Below are 12,294 nucleotides of genomic sequence, written 5' to 3'. Positions count from 1 at the left end.
TTACAATACCTAAATTCTGATGCATATTAGAGCAACAAAACAACAATGAAACCAAGCAGCTCATCAGAAACACACATCTGTAACTGGAGTTAACACATGCACCATGCTCCAGCCTTGGGGCTGCTAAGCCTCTAGGGTTTATGGAGAGGAAAGACATTGATGGGACAAGCAATAGACAGCACAGATTATTTGTTGCCATGTAAATCAACCTGAGAAATGTCTGTGATTCTCCAGCACCACAGAGGTTCAAGGCCAAATAATAAGTCTATTGATCAAAACAGAAAGCCAAACACTGATATCAGAAGAATTCTGCTCTGATCTCAAATCCCCTCAAAACAAATTCAACTAATGTCACAAGCTCACACCTGAGAGCAAAGAAAGGGTTCATCGTCAAGTGCTATTATTCTCTCTAGTTCTTAAATACAAAGTGTGAAATCATTCGTTCAAAAACCTCTGCAAAGCGCCTACCCTGTGCTGCAGCCTGTCCTGAGCACTGGGAACTCAGCAAGGAAAAGAAAGATTTCCTGCTATGTTACACAGAATAATGGAAATCCTTTCTGGGTCATCAGTAAAGTTTATCAGCAAACAGTGTTCCAACCCTTTAATTGAAAATCTGAGGAGATAATGACTAACATTCTGTATTTATTGTGTGGACCTTCTGGTTCCTTCATGCCTTTATAAAGGAGTCATTAGTAGAAAAAGCAACCGTTGTATTTTGACTTGTAAAATTGTTCAGGACTCCAAATTAGTACTCATACAACACTATAGTATCACTGCCTATATTTATGGAGCATTACATGCCAGATACTGTGCAAAGAGGTTTAGATACATCAGCTCACTTACTCTTTACATCAATTCTGTGAGTCAGTTATTTGTATTTCTATCTTATGAATTAGAAAACTGAGGTTCAATGGGATTAGTAGTGGCTCATTCAAGATTAGATGGCACATAAGAGACAGAGCTGAGTATCCCTCTGCTGAAGTTATGGGGTGTCAAGACTTCCCAAGGTGCCTGGGGACTCGCACTCCTGGAAATGCCACATTTGGCATTTGATGAGCAAGAGGAAATCAGGACATATTTCTTATAAAAATAGGGGCCTACAAAGATTTATCTAAAACACATTTTTTAAACAGATGGAGTATAGAGAGAGACCTAGAAAAGAGCAGTAACAAATTGATGATTACCCAATTAAACAGAGAGAAAGACAGTCTAGAGAACTTAAGCTTCCCTTACTTTTGTCCCACAATTCTTATTTCAAACAGGAATTAGTGCCATTTTGAAGTTGGAGGAAAAAAGGGGGAGCTCTGGTCCCCACCCTAGGAATTCCCCAATACAGGCACCTGGACACATCTTATGACATTGTTGGGTGGAAAGAACAGGATTTTCATAGTCACATCTGGTTTTACTGCTGACTCAACCTCCAACCAACGAGGAACCAAATCTCTTTGAGATCCATTTTCTTATCAGAGAATCACTTGGATCTCTGAGAACGGAAGTGTGTCTGTCTCCTTTCTGATTTTATAGCACAAGGTCACTATTTCTACAGATCAACTGTCACCTGGCTCTTTCTCCTACTTACGCATGCATCTACATTCTCCTAAAGAACAGGGATTCTTCTATTGTGTCCTCATGCTTCTGCAGAGTAAAACGGCTGGCATTTACAAAGTACTTAACAAATATTTGTGAAATGAATGAATATATAACTGTGTAGCCTGAAGCACTATGGAAAAAACATAAAGGTTATTATTAATGAGGTGTGTGTTAACGAGAAGAGGGGAAGTAATAAGCTTTCTTTTTCTTTTCCTGCTTGTCACACTGATACCTTAACCAAAGGGAGTTTTCTGGGCAGTACATATGAGTCAAAGATTGTAGTTCAAGAAAGGAGAGAGGGCAGCACAGGAAAAGGAGAGGATAAAAGGGAATTTTTACAGTCCATCAAGATATGAGTACTGGCACTCCCCTCCTCACTTTTGGCATTACTGGGGATTGAACCTAGGGAGTGCTGAACTACATCACCAGCCCTTTTAAAAAATTTTATTTTGAGGTACGATCTAGCTATGTTGCCCATGCTAGCCTCAAACCTGGAAAGTAAAAAATGATTATAACTAGGTAAAGTTTTTCTATTATATACATATAAAAAGATTAGCAATAGAAGTACCAAAATGTTTACAGGGTTATAACTGCATTTAAGTCATGTGCACTTTTTTCTTTCTAATATTCTATATTTTCCAAATGTCCTGAGTATGTGTAACTTTCATTTTCTTTTTAAAATATTTATAAGAAAATATTCTTTTTATTTATCAAATATTTATTCCCAATAAGGGTTAACACATGTGGAATATACACAGCTTAGAAATGGAGCAATACAAGGAATGGAGGAAAATCTCTCAGCCCATCACACAGAATCACTGGCCCTACAGACCTGAGCTATGCTCCTGCCTCAGCCACATGCCTAGATTTCTAAGTGTTCACTGTCTCTACCAGATTCTAGAATTACAGAGGAAATAACCACACCTGCTGCATAAGAGTTTCATACGGGTTAAATGATTTAATGCGCTGCACAGTGTCTGGCATGAAAAGATTCTTATTTTGCTAAGATTTCTTCTACCAGTCTTAAGTTTCTGATTACACTGAAGCATGGTGAATAGCATGAGGTAGAGAAACTGAAAACTTTGGTTTTTGATTCACTACCGGGGAGAAGAATGATTAAAAGACTAATAAGAAGAAATTTAAGTTTAGGCTTGGGTTGGCATGGAAGGAGCAGTTCCTCTCTGGGACCAGGAGACAATGAATGGATACACAATGGAGCCTGTTGCCAAAAAGAGATTCTTGGTTAACGTAGTGGAGATGTGGAACCAAATCTTTAATAATAGCTAAATTTCACCTATTTTTGTCTCATCAAATGAGGTTTTATTAGAAAAATTTATTTCATTGAATTGTTCACCAATATTCATTTTATATTCAAAGGCTGGTATGGCTTTTATGAAGTGACAGAAGCCTGTAGCCCATATATAGATGGCATTTAATTCATATATGAAAATTCAGGAGCATTCCAGGAAGCAACTCAGAATTCACCAAGTGTGATCTGGCACGTTTAATTTACATACATAAAAAATTCACTCATCTTTGGAAAATGCAAAATATATTTATGTATGACCAGGCAGATGAACAGTCATTGCTTTGTTTTTAATGAAAAATGAAAGGGCACATGATTCTAAAATATCCAGAATGCTCATTACTTGGGCTTTGGTGTTTGTTGTGATGACACAATTAAGGATGTATCAGGCATTAGCAAGAAAAAGAAAGGTCCAAAGGGGTGTAGCTCAAAGTGGGTCTCTCTAAAGTTAAAAAAAAAAGAGTGCCAAGATTTTCCTTTTCCCAAAACTCCCATGAAATGGAAAGTAAAAATTAATAAATAACACTATAAGGTTTGTCAAGCCACAGCAACCTCATTCTGGAATAGTTAGGTCTAAATTTTCTGGTACAGAAATCCTAAAGACAAAACGTCCACTAATTTCTATGTAGAAGCAATCTTCACACTGCTCTATCTGATCTCCTTTTGGATAATTTCTATTGTAATGGCTTCAGATTCACCGTTCTTTTTTTTTTTTTTTTCGGTCCCAGGGATTGAACTCGGGACCTTGTACTTGGGAGGCAGGCAGCAGAACCACTGAGCTAAATCCCCAGCCCTCACTGTTCTTTTCTAATCTCATCTAGTGTAGTTTTCACCTTAGATATTATACTTTTCATCACTGGAATTACCAGTGGGGTACCACTTGGGTTTGTAAAAAAATACTTTGTATTTATATTTTTGTCATGTTCATATACAGAGCTCTGTCATCTTGAACACGTGGAACATGTTTATAATAGTTGTTTTAACATTCTTAGTTGCTAGTTCTATCATTTTTGGTATTTCTGGGAAGTCCTCTGTTATGGTTTATATGCCCCCCACAATGTCTCATGTGCTCACAGGTGGGGCTTTTGAGAGGTGACTGGCACATGGGTGTGTGATACTGGATCAGTACACTGATGCATTCATAGTTGGATGTGATGTGGTAGAGAAGTGGGTCACTGTGGACTCATGCCATGAGCTGTTTCTCCTCTTCCATGCCTCTCTGCCATGCCATCCTGCTTTGGAGCCAGCTGACTATGGACTGAAACCTGTACAAACTGTGAGCCAAAATAAACCTCTCCTTATGGGTGTCGGGTACTGTGTCCCAGTAATAACACCTCCTTTGTATTGTTCAGAATTAGAGACATCTTCCTGAAAATCCACTTAGCAGAATTAAGAATTTCAGGAACTTATGAAGTCTACTACAAATGCACTCCACAAACAACTACTTTCAATTCCACTACCAGAGGGGTCCTTCAGAAACATCTATCTGACACTGTTACCTCCTTGCTTAGTGCTGTTCATTATCTTTAGAATGAAGTCAAAAGAGCCTTAAAAGCACCTGGCCTCTATGACTCCTTCCATTGTACTTTGCTCTGCCTTCCAACCGATCTCCAGACACCGAAGAGCACACCTTAGGCTCCAGCCAAACCTGCTGCTTACAGCTTCCTCACCAAGTCACATACCAGCTCTACTCCTATTAGTCTGGAAGCTCTCTGTCCCTGTCATAAAGCCATCCTTGAGGTTTAGTGCAAGCATCAGTGCCACGGGGAAGGCTCCCCTGACCTCCCCCAGCCCACTCAACCCCAGCTTCCATCTCCTGACAGAACTAGAAAAACCCTTCTCAGTGCCCCTACAGCATTCTCAACATCCACTGTTAGAGAAGTCTCCAGGACACTGGAGCAGAAGATTTGTGATCTGGTGTTTGTCTCAACCACCAGCCTGAAACTCGAGGCCAGAAACTATACATCATGACTCCCTTCATCCCTAGTGCCTGGCCAAGTGTCTGGGACAACAAAGAGAACATGTTAATGCCTGGGGAAAGGGAGGGAGAGAGGGAACAAAGAGGAAGGAAAGGAAGGGATCTCTTAAATGGCTATGTCTCTGGTGCTTTTCACCAGAAGAGCCTCATTTCTTTGTACAGCGTAACTGTCAAGAGCAAGGGAAATTGGAGACAAATCTAGGTTCAAATACTGACTCTGCTATTTGCTGGAGGGTTTGTTTTTTTCTTTTTTTGGTTTTTTGAGACAGGGTCCTGCTATGTAGTTCAGGCTGGCATTGAACTCACAGTGATCTTCCTGCCTCAGCCTCCTGTGTGCTGAGATTACAGGTATGAGCCATCATGCCTGGCCCTTGCTGGAATTTTTTTCCCATCTCTCTCTTTCATTCCTATGTCACTTGGTAAGGACATATACAATCCTGGGTAGTTGCTTAACTTCCTGGTCCTCAGTTTCTCTCTGACCATAAACATTCTTACTTGTGACTTACAAAGCTGCTGTGAGGAAGAAGATAATACATTTAAAGTGCTCAGCACACAATGTGGCACACAGTAGGCAATCGACTGCTTCTTCTCTACTAAAGCAACTGTAAAGTGGTGATACTGGGCTTTCTTTCCATCCAGCTCAATGAATGACATGTTTGTCATAACTCCACATGTACCATTTAAATAAATACATCACTAGGCTGAGAACATCTAACTTTGTGATTTTTATTGAATGAAGGTCAAAATACAATCAGTAGCTTGTCTCAGCAGATGTGCCAGTTAATCTTGATTGTCAAGCTGACTAGATTAAGAAGTGACCGGACTATAAGGACACTATAATCTTATCAATGGGCTAATCCCTTGATGAGTTCATAGCTGAATGGGCTATTAGGAGGTGGGGCCTAGGTGGAGGAAGTGGGTCACGAGGTGCATGTCCTTGGGGACTCTATCTGGCCCCTTCCTCCTGACCTCTTGATCTGTGACGCTCTGCTTTCTGTATACCATGAACTGAGCACCTTTCTTCCTGCATGCACTTCCCCCATGAAGTTTCTGCCTTAAAGACAGCTGACCATGGACTAAACCACTGAAACTGAGCCAAAAATCAATTTCTCCTCCTTTAGGTGTCAGGTACTAGGTATTCTGTCCTGGTAGCAAAACTGACTAATACAGCAGACACTTGGAGAAGGGCCTCCTTGACAGGGCAAGGGCAGAGAGTTGCAGTCCAGATCTCATTCACTCCACAAATTACTTACTGAGCATTTGCTATGTGTTAAACGCTGTATTATGCGCTGGGAAATACAAGCCCATAAAACAGACATGGTCGGTCCAGACTTCAAACTGTGCTACTACTTACAAGACTTCTCTTGGCTGTCTCTCAAGTAATCTCAGCCTTCATTACATTTAAAACTAAATTCTTCACTCTCTCCACTCAGAACCTATTTATTGTCTAGGATTCTGCTTTCAACAGCACATTCACACAGTTCTTCAACATCCACTACAGACCCATCTCTCTTTTCATGCATCCATGCTGGAGGCTAGAGTTAATATGTCTGTGTAGATGACTCCCAAATTCACATTTTCAGGTCACCTCTCTCTCCTCTGAACACTAGACAAACAAAAACAAGTAATTCTAGGGCCGGGGATTTAGCTCAGTGGTTCTGCCGCCTGCCTCGCAAGAAAGCACGAGGTCCTGAGTACAATCCCCAGTACCAAAAACAAAACAAAACAAATGATTCTTTAAACTCTGAGAGCTCAGAATAACAGGCAGAAGACCAGACTCACACTACCCTTACCACTCCTCTTCACTCACCAAAATCGAAAACCCCACTCTTCCAATGTTCCGGATAGTCCCTATTCAATAAAGGGCACTACAACATACCAAGTGTGCGAGCCTGAAATTCTGGGAGTCACCTTTGACATCGTTCCTTCCCATACTCCCCAGATGCAATTCGTTCTCAAGTCCTGAGAATATTACCTCTCAAATACTTCCAGAACCTGTCCACTTCTCTCAGGCTCAGCAGTCTCATTCCCCTCCTTTCTCTCAACCCTCCTCTATGCTGCAGCTACACTGGCCTTCTCTGTCCCCTGAACACAGCATGATTTCTCCTGCCACGGGGTCACTACCGTGCTCTTCGATTTGCTGGGACAGCATTTACAAGGCCTCTGCTGTGTCTTTCCCAGGGAATTTCTCCCTGTCTTCTAGGCGAGGTGCTCTTAAATGGTGCTCCTTTCCATCAGAACACTTAACTCCATTTTTACCCAAACATTATTTGAATTAATTTTAGTTATTTGCCCACTTTCCTCACTAGACTGTGGAATTCACGAAAGAGAGACCATGTCTGGTTCCACTCGTTACCATACATCCAGTGAAATGCCTGGGATACAGCAAACACTCAATAAATATTTGTAGCATGCATGAATGAATACAAATGATAAGTGAAATGAGCCAGTCACAAAGTGCTATTACACTTGATAATTTCTTCTTTCCCAACACACTATAAATTTTTTGAGCAAAGCAATGACATTTCTCTTGTTCTCTATTTTATTCTCAATTCTTAGGGCCTAGGACTCCAAAGATATTTTCTGAATGAAGAAATGTAAAACTATTGAGACAATAAAAGGTTAGCAGTTGCAAGGGGTGAGGGAGGAGGGATGAACAGATAGATTAAGCAGGAAATCAAGAGAAGAAGAAAGGTATTTCTAACTGGGGAAAAAAAAAAAGCAGATAGGCTATCACTGCCAGTTAAAGAATGTGAAGCCTTACAACACAGACGCATAGCTCGGCTGGGAGCCAGCAGAAGGGGAAGGGACGCTTAAGCTGTTATTATTTAGGCAAATGATTCTCAGTGATGATGCTAAGGAACATAAAGCAGAAGCAGTAACGTAGAAATGGGAGAAGAGTAGATACAGGTGTACATGCAGACAATGCAAAAGGGAGCCATGAAGAACATACAAAAAATGCAAACAGCAAAGTTGTCTGGAAACATAATGTAAAGTCAAACATTCCTAAAACTGTTGTAAGCCTGCAGGGCATCAGAGCATCACAGGATTGGGCAATTATTCAAATCATCTAGAAAGGACAACTTACCCTACTATTGCTGAAATAATACTAGTATTAATTATAGTAGAAGTGGGCTGTAGTTATAATATTTAGCAGCAGGAGAAAGGAACATTTAGTGAGGATCTGCCATGTATTTACTCATTTCATTTTCATAACTACTCAGATAGTTTCCACCTCATTTTACACACGAGAAAACCATATCACATGGGGCTTAAGTAGTTCATCCAAGATCATCTTGCTTGTAAGTCTTAACATCAGATTTAAAACAGAAACTATGGTATTGTAGCTCACACTTTTAATGGATGTGTTGTACTCTGCTAAAGAGACAGACAAAAATCTGGGTATGGTGGTACACGTGAGATCCCAGCTACTCAGGAGGCTGAGGCAGGCAGACTGAGTCTGAGGTCAGCTTGGGCAACACAGCAAGACTCCATCTCAAAAAACAAACAAACAAACAAACAAACAAACAAAACGCAGCAAACATGTTCACATATTTAGAGAGCTTCTATGAAAATATTAAAATGAAGTTTGATACTTAATGACATAAACTACCCACAAACTCCACTGACGTTTCCCAAGGGCTCTTGACAGCCATGGCTACATTAGTAAGAAGTGAATGCGCCACAGAATGGTGATTGCCATGGCATGGTTACGCCAAGCCCTGGTGTATACTACCCAGCCCAATATGGTGGCCACACACTACAGGTGGCCATACTGTGAACGGAGCTGTGCTGTCAATTGTAGATAAACACCAGATAGTAAGACTTACGATCAAAACAAGAACATTACATATTTCATCAATAACTGCATATTGACTACACACTGAAATGACATAGCTTGGCTATAATAAAATATATTAGAAAAATTAATTTCACCCTTTATTAATTTTTAAAACTTCAATTACTAGAAATTTAAAAATTGCAAAATGTGCTAACATTTGCAGCTTGCATTATACAGTATTTCTTTTGGACAGCACTGCTCTATAGCCTGAAACTTCCACTCTCTGAGCATAGCAATAATCTCCAAGGCACACTACTACTCCTGCTCTGGACCACAGCAAACTCTTCAGGCTTTTAGTGGCTCACCTATCAGTAGCCTGATAAATAGCTAAGTAAATTAGAGACTAGTGAAATTATGCTAAATGCCTGAGGGACAACTGAAAGGAAGAAGGCAAGGAAGGGCCATTCTAGTATACAAGACAGTCATAATATATGACTCAAGTCTCCCATAAAAAATGGGAATAGTCAAAATTACACTTGAAAATCCTTTAAATTATCTATGAAGCAGAGTAAATGTGGTTTTGTGTAAAGAGCAGGTGTATATCTCAAATTCATGACAGGATAAAACCTCACTGAATTTTATTTTTCTCTCACAAATGGGTGTTACTTAAAAGATATTGTTTCATTTTGGAATCTAATGGAGAAATATAAATTAAAGAATGTTTTTAAGAATCTTATATGCCAGAAATAGATCCACAAAAAAGAAGTCTACTCATCTTAAGACACAGGAGCAAAGGCAATTCAACGGAAAAAAGACAAACTTTTAACAAATGTTGCTGGAGAAACCAGATGTTGACATTCAACTATACGGAATCTAGACACAGACTTGACACCTCCCTAAAAATTAACTTAAATTGGAGCAGAGATTAATTGATTTTATGGTGGGAGGGATTAAACCCACCCAGGGATTTGTTGCTGGGACATGCTAGGCAAGGGTTATACCACTCACTGGTCCTTCTCCCCAGCCAGGCTCATAGATCTAAATGTAAGCATAAAAATCATAAAAATTCTAGAAGATAACATAGATGACTTGATTTGGTGATGACTTTTTAGATAAAACTCCAAAAGCACAATTCATGAAAGAAAACATCGATGAATTGAAGTTTACTGACATTTAAAACTTTTTACAAAACCGCTGTTAAGAGAATGAAGCAGGGCATAGAGGCACATGCCTGTAATCATAGCACTCAGGGAAGGCTGAGGAAGGAAGATCACTGTGAATTCAAGGCCAGCCAGGGCTTCACAGTGAGTTCAAGGCCAGTCTGAACAAGAGAGAGAGAGGAGAGAGAGGAGAGAAAGGGAAGAGGAGAGAGGAGAGAAGAGAGAAGGGGGGGAGGGGGGAGGGGGGGAGAGAGAGAATGAACTATCTCATAATTATTATAGTCTGATATCAAGATCAGGGAAACTGGCATTGGCACAATACTGTTAACAAGACTATAGCTCTGTTTTCACCAGTTTGTACATGCACTCACTTGTGTGTGTAGCTCTATACATTCAACTGGATGTATAGATTTCTGTAACCATCACCAGACTACTGCACTGTTTCAGCACAACAGAACACCTTTTTTTTGGTACTGGGGATGGAACTTGGGTCTTTGCGCCTGTGCAGCAGGCAGCGAAACCACTGAGCTAAATCCTTGGCCCTTGAACACCTTTTTACTACCATTTCATAGTTGCTCTCTTCTCCAGCACTGTTCCTCGTCCCCTGCAATTATGCAACATTCTCTGTCTCTGTACTTTTGTCATTTTGGGGTTGTGACATAAGTGAAATCATATGGTATGCATACTTCTCAGATTGTCTTTTTCTCCAAGAGAACCCATCTGAGTTGCTACATGTATCAGCATCTAATCCTATTTTACTGCTGAGCACCCTGCATTGTACGGCTAGATGACCACAGTGTTTCATCATTCACCTGGTGGAGGACGACTGGGCTGCTTCCAGTTTTCACTATTATCACACTAGTAATGTGAGTGGAGAAAATGTAGTAAGAAGGGTTTATCAACTAGGTAAAAGTGGTGTTACAAGGTTGAATTGTGTTCCTGAAATCCTATCCCCTGGTACTTAACATGTATATGTCTATAACATATTTCATTTGCTGTTACTACATACTACAGCAGAACATGGAATTTAAAGTGTGAACCTAAAAGACCATTTAACTAGAGGTCCATGCTTATTTCTGTTTAAAAACCCTCCTTTCAACCTCTCTGCATGACCTTTCTTACTTCTCCTTCAGGTTTCAGTTTAGATGTCTTCTGATCAAGGGAGCTTTCCAGGTCTTTGTGTTCACCTCCAAATATGGGGCTAGATCTTTTCAAAGCACCTGACTTGTACGTTAATTGTGCTGTACTGTTACTGCTGTTTACCTTGGATGGTATGGTCCTTGATGGCCTGATCTGCCCTTTTCACTTCTATATTTTCAGATCTAAGACAGTGCTATCATAAGGGGGAACTCAATAAACATTTCAGTATCAAAGTCCTAGGTAGGAAGTATACCAGTGAAGAACTGGGGTTCTGGAGTCAGAGTTTACTGGGTTTAAATGCTAATTCCACTACTTGCTATGTGGTTGAAGATAGTGATTTAGCCTAAGTTTAGTTTCCTCAGCTGTAAAATATAGTCACAGTTCAGCTCCTGTCTCTATTACTTTAGTAGCTGGGTAACCCTGGGCAAGTTCCTTTACTTCTAAGTTTCCATGCCTGCACTAAGCAACATTTTAAGAATTAAATCAAATTATAAAGTTATTAGTACCATGGCTCCCTTTTCTGTTTCCTGGTTCCCACTTCATGCTGAAAAGGGTCAACATCACAGCTCAGCCTTGAGGAGAGCGGTTGAGTCTACCCTAGTCTGAGCCTAGGTGGTGACTTGGTCGGAAAGGCTTTCTGTTGCCACCACAGCAATACAGATGATCTGTACGTGCACATTTATTCAGGCAAAATGGAGCACAATGTCAGTAAGAACTTGAAGGGATAATTTTTTGTGCAAATTTAATGTACCTAAAGAAAAAGATAAACTAAAGCTAACTGACTCATGCTAACTCTGAAAATAGAAGAGGCCAAGAGTAAGTTTCACTGAGAATTCATCTTCCGCATAGATTCCAAACCGTACGGCTGGAAACAGTGTGGAAAACTAGAAGAGGATGCCTGTCAGGGAAGAAATTCTAGTAGGGAAGAGCCAGTGCAACAAAGCACTTCAGCATGTTCCCAGACTTAAACCACTGTGGTACCTGCATGACTGTCCCATTGGGCGGCTTGTACCATTGGTGGTACAAATGGATCCAATCACTTTTAACAGTCTTTTTATTAATAAAATTAGTAAAAAGTTGGGTAATGGGACAGTCATGCATATACCATCAGTGGTTCAAGCTGTCGGGAATGTAACATGTTCAAATCAGAGCTGCAAGACATAGGAACTATGGCCCCTTTGTGAACATGTCAACGTTCAAGTTGGAATGTGTAGGCAGAGATTCTGCTTTCAAACAACATTCTTTTTTTTTTTTTTTTTTTTGGTACTGGGGATCGAACTCGGGTCCTTGCACTTGTGCAGCAGGCGGCGAAACCACTGAGCTAAATCCCTGGCCCCTC

General features: G+C 40.4%; 1 protein-coding gene across 22 annotated transcripts in view; it reads right to left on the bottom strand.

Moving 5' to 3' along the window:
* Positions 1-12,294, bottom strand: part of Mapkap1 (MAPK associated protein 1) — a 233,563-nt gene that overhangs the window by 115,911 nt on the left and 105,358 nt on the right. The window lies entirely within an intron of this gene.

Source organism: Heterocephalus glaber, unplaced genomic scaffold (assembly GCF_053883595.1).
Source record: "Heterocephalus glaber isolate CG9 unplaced genomic scaffold, H.glaber_assembly_v1.0 deba00001479, whole genome shotgun sequence".
Classification (NCBI taxonomy): domain Eukaryota; kingdom Metazoa; phylum Chordata; class Mammalia; order Rodentia; family Bathyergidae; genus Heterocephalus; species Heterocephalus glaber.
Note: the sequence above shows the minus strand (reverse complement) of the source record. Positions and strands in the feature narration are given on the sequence as shown.